The sequence below is a fragment of the Lactuca virosa genome, chromosome 3, assembly GCF_052849685.1.
Source record: "Lactuca virosa cultivar CGN04683 chromosome 3, Lactuca_virosa_CGN04683_v6, whole genome shotgun sequence".
In the NCBI taxonomy this organism is placed as follows: Eukaryota; Viridiplantae; Streptophyta; class Magnoliopsida; order Asterales; family Asteraceae; genus Lactuca; species Lactuca virosa.
In genome coordinates this window covers 126,070,082-126,078,793 of record NC_136428.1, presented here as the reverse complement: position 1 = coordinate 126,078,793, position 8,712 = coordinate 126,070,082, and positions in this window count along the sequence as shown.

The window sequence follows — 8,712 nt, the reverse complement described above, 5'->3', positions numbered from 1 at the left end:
GTGTCCGTAACGAGTTCGGAAGGCTGTCTTCGGAACATCCTCCTCAAGTACCCGTAACTGGTGATACCCGGATCTCAGATCAATCTTAGAAAAGTAGCTCGCCCCTTGCAGCTGGTCGAATAAATCGTCTATGCGAGGAAGAGGGTAACGATTTTTGACCGTAAGCTTGTTGAGTTCCCTATAGTCAATGCACATACGGAACGATCCATCTATCTTCTTCACGAATAAGACTGGTGCTCCCCAGGGTGAGAAGCTTGGTCTTATAAAGCCCTTGCTGAGCAGTTCGTTAAGTTGACCGGACAGTTCTTGCATCTCTGCAGGTGCTAGACGATAGGGCGATTTGGCTACGGGGGTAGCCCCTGGAACTAAGGCGATCCTGAATTCGACTTGACGTTGGGGAGGTAAACCCGGTAGTTCTTCTGGAAAAACGTCGGGGAAGTCGCGTACTACGGGGAGGTCTTTTAGGTCTTTTGTTTTCTGGTTCACATCGACTATATGAGCATGGAACGCACGATATTCCTTTCGTAGGTATTTCTGGGCTTGCATGCACGAGATGATACGAAGATTTGTACTGGGTTTGTCTCCGTAGATCAACAAGGTTTCGTTATTCGGTAGGTTTAGACGGATTGCTTTCTCGTAACACAGAATATCGGTGCGATAAAGACTCAACTAGTCCATGCCCACAATGACGTCGAAACTCTTGATCGCCACGGGTATGAGGTCGATTGGAAATGAATGATTATCTAGTATGAGGGTACAACCTATGTAAATCTCGTTAGAACTCTCTGTCTTTCCGTTAGCCATTTCTACGACGAGGGTTTCTTTTAGTGCTTGCGGTGCTTGATTAAGTAAGTGTTTAAATTTTTGGTTCACGAAGCTCTTCTCTGCCCCACTATCAAATAGGATACATGCATATGAGTTATCGAGGAGAAACGTACTAGTGACTACTGTGGGGTCTGCTACTGCTTCATTGTGGCCAATAGCAAGTAGTCTCCCCGCTCCTCCCGTATTCCCAGCTTTAGGGCAGTTTCTTTTGAAATGCCCTGTCTCGCCGCACCCGTAGCAGGCTTGGCTTACTCCTGCATCGGGGACCTGGGTGATGGGTTTGGGTGGTGCTCTGCAAAACCGGATGGTATGGCCCTTCCGGTCATAGTTGGTGCAGTGCAATTCCCGGCAGGGGCCGTTGTGATGGAAATTGCACTTAGCGCATTTGGGTAGGCTCCCTGCATATGGCTTTGTTGGTACAGGGGCAACAGGAGTTGTGGCAGCACCAACAGCCACAACCTGTTGGTTCTTGGAAGAGGATTGAGTTGATTTGCCCTTCTTTCGGTCCCAACGCTTTCTCTTGTTGTCGGCCGCTTTGGTTGGTGCTGAGACAGCAATTGTAGTTGTTGTTGGAGGAGAAGGAACCTCGTGATCGATAAGCCTTTGGGCCAATTCCTTGGCACTATCAAAGGTCACAGGGTTTGATGCTAGAACGTTCCCTCGATACGGGGGCACCAAACCCCAGATGTATCTCTCGATTTTCTTGCTTTCGGTGGGGACCATGTTGGGGCATAGAGTCACCAGGTCGCTGAATCTGGCCGTATATGCCACTATGTCGGAACCCTTCATCTTAAGGTTCCACAGTTCCTCTTCGAGTTTCTGAACTTCGCCCCTCGGGCAGTACTCCTTTGATATTAGATCATTCATGTCACACCCCCAAACCGAGGATGGCGGAAACGTCCGAGGGTGGAGGACTTCATGTATAATATCATAACAACAATTGCACTAGTAATTCAAGTAAACACAACCAACATATATATATATATATATATATATATATATATATATATATATATATATATATATATATAATTGAAAAGTTACATCATTATGATTTACATGTTTATAAATCAATTACAATACATGGACAAGATAGGAAATGTTTGACGTCTTAGCATGTCATTCTCAACAACACTTGGTTACCTGTTTATTGATTTCCTGAGAATACAAGTGGTTTGAAAAAGTGTCAACACAATGGTTGGTGAGTTCATAAGTATTTGTTTTGTATTATTAAATGCTTTTCACTTACAAACCTAGTATTAGTTTCCTTTTGAAATTGGCAAACGATTGTATTTGAGATAATGGTTTATAAAATTGAAGGTGGATTAACAAAGGATAACAACAACAAATAGTCCTCACCCTATACATGTACATATGTATATGTATAGGATGGAGCATCTAATCATCATACACACTCAACCACGTGCGATCAATCACCTTAGCGTCCCAAGGTGGGGTGGTAAACCCAATAGCGCTATTATTGTCCATAACGTACCTCAAGAATACGGGCATAGTTATGGAGATTAGACTAAAAATGATAATGCACTACAAATACATGTAGCGTAAACAAAACAAAATGACAATGCACTACAAATACATGTAGCGTAAACAAAACAATAATAATAGTGCACTACAAATACAAGTAGCCCAAACAAAACAATATTTATACAAATACTGAGTTATGTATAAATTATAGAAAACTCGTATGGTGATGTGCAAGTAGCCATTTGAAAATCAAGAACTTGAACTACTTGCACCTTGTGTTGTTTTGAAAACTAAAATGTTTAAGTTTACCAAAACCGGTCGTGATTGAAGTTCAACTTTTCTGATGTAATCTATAGAAAACGTTTAATTATGATATTGATGATTTAACTTGTATTCCCCCCTTTAAAACTTAATAAAAATATAAAATGTAGGGGTATGAACTCACCCTTGAAGCGTGAGTTCCATTGGTACGGTATTTGCATTCCTTTGAGAAACGATAATAAACATTCCGAGTGAACCGCAAATTCATAATTCTTGAACCTTGAAGTATTACCAGGACCGTTTTGTAACCGGTTTACAGTATAAGGATTGTTTGTAAATTATTTTAACCAAAAGTGGGACTGATTGGGTAAACATAATTTCAAAGGAGGGGTTAATATTGACAATTGAAATCAAAGATTTGGGGTTTGGACTGAATTTGCAAAGTATTTGTAACAAGGGGTTAAGTTTTGATAGTTTAAAAAAAATGGGTTGGATTTCCGTTTGACCGTTGACTGGGAGTGGGACTGATTGGGTAAACATAATTTCAAAGGAGGGGTTAATATTGACAATTGAAATCAAAGATTTGGGGTTTGGACTGAATTTGCAAAGTATTTGTAACAAGGGGTTAAGTTTTGATAGTTTAAAAAAAATGGGTTGGATTTCCGTTTGACCGTTGACTGGGTCAAACCCGGTACCCGTTTTCTTTTCGGGTTGTAACCCTTTACCCGACTACGGATCCGATATCTAGAATATTAGGGTCTTTTAAACCCGTTCCAATCAGTTTGATCGCGTAATAAGATCGAAAGGGAAATCGTGTTCTCTTCACAGCCGACTCGAAGAACACCAATGAACGGGGGGAAGACGACGGGAAATCGAACACCGATGAATCGGACGGATCGAGCAAAATCGTCGGTCGATTGGGGAAGGATCGACAAATCGTCGGCTGATTGGGGAAAGATCGAACACATCGTCGGCTGATTGGGGAAGGATCGACAAATCGTCGGCTGATTGGGGAAAGTGATAACTCCTAGAGCAAGTAGAGAGTCCAGGAGAAGGTCCAATACGTCCAATCACGTGTAGCAGCTTTCCAAAATCTGGACCTTCCAGAAGATTATGAGATACCTGAATCATCCTGGGATCGTTCCTCCACGTATGTTCCTGATTTTACAATGAAGGCGTTGGTTCTGTGCCTACTTTTGCTTGGTCTGATAACTCCTGCCGGTGTCCTTCGAAGATTGGTTTAGCAGGTTTTTCAAACTACGATAGAAAACCTGAAAATTGGAGAAAGCACTCAAGCTTTTCATCGCAAGGAGAGCCACCGATTCTGTGGGGTTTCTCGAGGGCAGTCACGAAGGGGTGGATTCTGTCTTCCGGCGGCTAGAATCGAGTGGTGACAGCAGCAGTGTTTTTGCGGCGGTGTTCGACGACTCGGAAGGGGGCAAGATCGATTGAGGTAATAGCTATTCCAAATCTTTCAATTGACTCTGAATCCTTTATCTCATCCTTCATTCTGTACGTCTTTGGGTTTCGGTTTACTGAAGATCATGTTACTTACATTTTGACTTTTGATTTGTGATTCCAAATCTGATGAATGGTCCGAATTTTTCTTTGTCTGAGTTGGTGAACTTTATGGCAAAGTATGGAGTTTGATCAACAGGGTTTCGATAGGTGTTTGGGTTTTGATAATTTGACAGGGAAAGAACGAGAATTCGATGGGTGTTTGGTATTGTGCTTCTTCCACAGGAAAAGGAACAGAAATACCAACGGGTTATTGTTCTTCTGGTTTGCAGTTGTACTCGAGAATCAAGAACTGGAGTGTTCTGGCTTGGATACAGGTTGTCCTTTTGGTTGTTTATGATAGAAACTGATGAGGAGGTTTGTTTTGAATCTGTTTATGTGTATTTTGAAAATTGAAGAATGGAAGGATTGTTTTGATTCTGTTTATGTGTATTTGATAATTGAATAATGGAAGGATTGTTTTGAATCTGTTTATGTGTATTTGATAATTGAAGAATGGATGGATTGTTTTAATGGGAATCAATGTAGGTAAAGGTGTTTGGGATTCTCTAATAGATTGCAGGAAACAAGGAAGAAAAAAGGAAGGAATAAAGCCATTCCCCTACAGTGTCAATTGGCTGTCAATTTATTAGTGTCCATTGGCTGTCATCTTATTAGTGTTTGTATATTCCTCTATTTGAATTTGATATATTATTGGAAGTATTGGTGTATGTACGTATATAAGGTATTTGGTTTTTAGGATTTTTACACAACACGAAATTTTAAGTGTATATTTATTTTGAATATATACACGTTACATATCCTACATGTATTTAGATAATTGCAAAGGTAATTAACACACACACATTTATATATATATTTATATATTTATATATATAAATTTGAACTTAATTATATTAACCATGTAAAATTTATTAGTTTGTTAAACCTTGGCTGGTTAAATTAAAAATACAAACACCTATACTTAAGAGACCCCAATCTACGTGCCATTGGTCTTTATTGCATCGCGGCCCACGGGGGTTTGATCGTCGAACTATGACCGAATTGAACCGGTTTTTACAATTCAGTGTCTCCCAGCCCATAGTGTTAGCTGCTACCAGTTAGAGTGATTTGACATGGCCATTCCACCATGTCAGGGCCCTTTCGGTCAAGGTGCAGGCAGCGAATTTTATCTTGCTTCCTTCAGGACAAGAGCACATCTCAAAGATTGCTTCTGTTCTTTCGATCCATTGGGACAACACAATGATCCCTCCTGTTCCGTTGAAGTACGCTGGTTTGCAGCTGATGAAGTCTTTATAGGTACACTCTCGTGTACGTGGTTGGATTTCACCATGGCTAGAGTTGGTGCCCGTTCCAGCTCCACTAGCACCACCAGAATTTACTTGAGCCATGGCTGCGGTCACAGCTGCCTGAAACATCACCGCATCGAACTGCGGAGGGAGTGGTGGTGGTGGAGTTTGATTTATTGGCGTGCCTCTGGTTGGACGCTTGCGAGGCGACATCTTTTACTGAAAGTTGATAGGGATGATGATAGTAGTAAGAATCAATTGTAATTATGATGAGAGTGATTCATGGACTAAATTGCCATAGTCCAACCATCAGATAGGGACATAACAATAGAGTAGGGAAACACAAGAGTAATGACTTTCAAATAGATTAGATAACTGCCAATATTACTGGTATTAATGATATAAATGAGTTCGGGAAAAATGACCTAACAGTAGGTCTTACATCAAACCATAAGGGAATATGTTGACAACTTAGAAATCCCGTTAAAGTACTTGAAAGATAGGAATAATTTACAGACAAGTGCTACATAGGCACAAAAAAGAAAAGCTATTCCTTAACCCAAAAGAAAAAGATGAGTCGACATCTTCTACCGGCGATGGGTATCCCTCGGGCGAACCCTCAGATCTGCTAGTTGACGTACAACTTCTTGAAGATGTCGCTCATGCGCCCTCTGACGCACTCGAAGTTCTATGACTTCAGCTCGGGATGCAGCTAGTTGTTGCTGTAGAGCCTCATTGGTTCTCCTAGTCCTTTCCATAGCCTCTACGAGTTGGTGAATGCGAACCGTGTTAATGACAGAGTTGGCGTCAATCTCCATGACTCTGTCGATGGCTGCCCGACCTTGCTCGACATTCCGAGCAATCCTACGGACCATGATGGGCAGGACTCGGTCAGTGGAGCCTCCCTCTCTTAGGTTGTAAAAGCTTCGGTCTCCATTGAAGGGTAATGGTTGACCCTGTTCATCGCTCCAACGGTTCAACTTTGTCGCCCACAAGGTTGTGGGGCCTTGAAATGCCGGTCGGGGGTTGAGGTTTGGGACTGGAGCCTCTTGGGGCAGGTTGTTGACTTCTGGTTCGGAGTCAAAACCATCCGAAAAACCTTCTACGAGGTGATCATCCAAAGGGATCGGATGATCCTCTTCTGGCTCATCATCGAGCCACCCACCATTGCCTTGGTTGGGAAAATACGGATCGCCGGGGAGATGGAAGCCAACCATGTTATCTACGCGAGAAAAGGGGGTATAAGAATCTTATAATAATAGACGTACTAATTAAGATAATTATAAGATGATCCTTACTAGTTACTTCAATACTTGCATAGTGCATACCAGTTACATGTAATCAAAACAGGACAGACCTTCGAATAAGTGACCCTAACTCTAAATCCACAACCAAACAAGGAACAAGAAGTAAAGCAAAGGTCACAGATTCTAAGTCTATAACACCTTAGTCACATATAACTTTAGCGTATCCACGTAGCAACTATTGACCTACTAGTAAAGACCTTTTTAGTTCTCAAATAAGTATTTATAGTAACACAAAATACTCCTATAGTATTTTAGGTTTATGTTTTGTTCTAATGTTCACGTTGTAGTAGTGTTGGTAAGTTTTTAGACTTCTTGCAACCTCACAACCACTCTTAGGCACATGCTAGTCACTCCTCGGAAAATATAGTTGATCAGGATATATCCTCCCAGGTTTGACTATATGTCTCTAAGCCTAATCGTGTTGTTCAACAATCTTAATACTTTTGTTATGTCCTAATGACACTGATTTTAGTATGAATGCAGGTATGTATACTTAGTTAAATATTTTATTATTTAAAAGTATAAACTCTTGGTCAGAGTATTTTAATCCCGATGTGTTTATATTTTGTATATCTTTTATGGGTTGATATACTCGACTCACTATAAACAATGCTCTGGTACCAATATGTCGCACCCCAAAACCGGAACGGCGGAAACGTTCTGGGGCGGAGGACGTCATGTACAGTATCATAACAATGCATAATAGTAAACAAGCAACAACATCCATTGCATTAATAGAATAATTTTAATACAAGCGTGTTCTATATAGTTTATAAGACACCAAAAATATGAGTCAAAATAAAAGATGAGTCTTGAATGTGCTCCATCTTCTCAAAAGCTTCATCGGTACCTGTCTACTGATGACCTGAGAATACAAGTTATTTTGAAAGAGTTTATCAGCATTAAACCTGGTGAGTTGATAAGTATTTAGTGTCATTGTTTGTATGAAAACGCTTGTAAGTTTGAAGAAAATGTTTGTAAGTTTTCAATGTAAATGTTTGTAGTGAATAATTGTATCTCCTAGAAAATCCTATATTTTCTACTAAAAGTGGCCTTCTACCAAGGCATCAATGTTTTGTATGTTTTTTTCGTGTAAAAGTGTATATTTCCCCCAGTATGACTATCATTAACTAAATATAGTTTAAACATTTATGAATATGTGAGAGGATCACAAAGTAAATGTAATAGGGAAAATAATGTTTTACCTCAGCAGTAACATTGCTGGCAATAAACTAGTAAAATACAGACTCCAGGTAGTATTAAATGTACAATACACCTCGGGGAGTCTTTTTACCTTTAACCCTTATTCGGTTAATTAAAGGTTTAAATGTGAACTCGTATGTAACCATGCTGATCGACGACTGAATAATTGATGACCCTCCAGTGTCATATGTAGTGAGGTGACATTTTGTCACCCCTTGGCCTTATCGGCTGGGACTGTAGCTAGCAGTCGGGGTGTGAGAGTGTCTATCCCATATAGATCTATACACACAATGCCCGCTCTCCCTCCAGGAGACTCTGGATACAAAATGATACAACACGGTCTTGTTGTATCCGAAAATAGTATGTCTCATTCTAGTTATCGTATTCTTATGTTTGTATAATGTATCATAGCGTAGTAGTGTTCTTCTCTGTACTAGTGTATAGTATGTTCTCTTGTATAGTGACTAGTGTGTATTGTATTTCGTTATAGTATATTTCTAATGACATGTAAATGTACTGACTCTTGTACGCTTCGTTGTACTAGTAATAGTGAGTAGTAATCTCTTAAACTATACATATTATAGTTTACTAGTAATGTTGTTTGTATGCCTTTGCTACCCAAAGGTACTGAACTGAAGTAAAAGCTTTTATATCTAAACACATATATATGATATATAACTAAGATTTCAACGACATTCGGACAAATAACAGGGTACTCTAAGTCCACAACCAAACAAGGAACAGGAAATAAAGTGAGCTATCAGTCCTAAGTCCTTCAAATCTTACTTATATAAATATATCTGTATAGACATGAGTTTGACAAT